The 1,480-nt window shown below is 40.5% G+C and overlaps 1 pseudogene; it reads right to left on the bottom strand.

Moving 5' to 3' along the window:
- Positions 1-667: 667 nt before the first annotated feature.
- LOC139015454 (non-histone chromosomal protein HMG-17 pseudogene) lies at positions 668-1,202 on the bottom strand (annotated as a pseudogene).
- Positions 1,203-1,480: the final 278 nt, after the last annotated feature.

Here is a 1,480-nt window from a genome sequence, read left to right as displayed (position 1 = left end):
TTTCTTTTTTTTTTCTTTTTTCTTTCCAAACTGTATCCAGCTTTATTAAAGATACTTTTCATAAACAATCATGGTATTTCAGGCAGGACACGGGCAGGCAATCGTTAACAGTATACAACAACTTTCAAACTCCCTTCTTCAATGAACTACCAAAATCAGAAAGCCACTATGAAACCCAATGAAGTCTTCATCTGATGCTCTGAACAGGGAAAGTGTAGAGTGAGGGTTGACATTTCACATTAAGCATGTTGTTTAACAACTTTTCACAAGCCGACCCTGACTTTCAGGAAATGAAATGAAAAGGGCAGAGAATATCAATCTGTAGATCCACAATCTAAAAAGGAACTGCTGCTCTTTAGAGAGAGGCCCTCTCAGTGGTGACACTGGAAAGTCCAGATTGCCCAACATACTGGAAGTCAATTTTTTGGGGTCAGGCCCCAATAGGTCTCTGGGCTTAAGAGAGCCAAAGTCTATGCTTAAAGTGGAGAGGGAGAAAAGGACAGAAAAACAAATTTTAGTTTCCTACACAACAAGGTGTTTGTGCCACATGGCTAATATGTGTCAACAGCAAGAGATCCCTCCTCCCAAGAACCAAGAGGAAGTTTCTCAAAACTAGAAGGGAAAGGTAGTCCCCTTCCTCCCCCCCAGCCCCCCGCCCCCGCCCAATTCAGTCCAGCTTTGGAGACACTCTATTAGTACTATATGTCCTTCCCCCCAAAAATAACAATGAAGTGTTCTATGTGCTAACAACATAGCTTAAAAAAAAGAAAAGTAAAACAAAATTCTTCATTTTTATAAAACTTGATAAAAAATAGTATTTCAAACTGTACAGTCACCAGAAATACACAGTTATCAAAAATGCACACACTTCACTTGGCATCTCCAGCACCTTCAGCTTTCTGTGCCTGGTCTGTTTTGGCATCTCCATTTCTGCAGGATTATTCCCATCTTTGCCAGCATCAGCTTTCCCCTTTCGGTATCTTCTCTCCCTTCTTTGCAGGGGCCTTTTTAGTCTTGGGCTCTGGCTTTGGAGGAGCAGGTTTAGCTGATAACCTGGCGGATCTTCTCTGTGGTTTGTCCTTCACCTTGGCTTTATCTCCTTTAGCATCCCCTTCAGCCTTTCTCTTGGGTAGGATGGCGATGGTGGCGGGACGCGGGGATGCAGCAGCGCGCGGGCCTTGCTTGGTCCGGGGGTTGATCATCACTCTGCTCTGATCTGTTTCTTAAAAGTATAAATTTTGAATGATCTTTTAAGATATAAGCCCTACATTTACTCACATTGGGCTTCCTTTTATTCTTATACATTTTAAATAAAATTTTCATTTGTAGCTGTCCAAGCATAAATGATTAATTAACATAAATATCTGATTTTCTAAATATTAATAACCTAATACTTTTTATACTACTTTGCTAATGTAGTTAAAGCTAAAAAGGAGAGAAGACAATATATGGCTTATAGAGTCATGTACTAAACCCTTGC

Source organism: Myotis yumanensis, unplaced genomic scaffold, assembly GCF_028538775.1.
Source record: "Myotis yumanensis isolate MYYU_CA2020_CCGP unplaced genomic scaffold, mMyoYum1.0.hap1 SCAF_8, whole genome shotgun sequence".
NCBI classification, from domain to species: Eukaryota; Metazoa; Chordata; class Mammalia; order Chiroptera; family Vespertilionidae; genus Myotis; species Myotis yumanensis.
The sequence above is the reverse complement of the archived record's forward strand: the minus strand, read 5'-3'. Positions and strand labels throughout refer to the sequence as shown.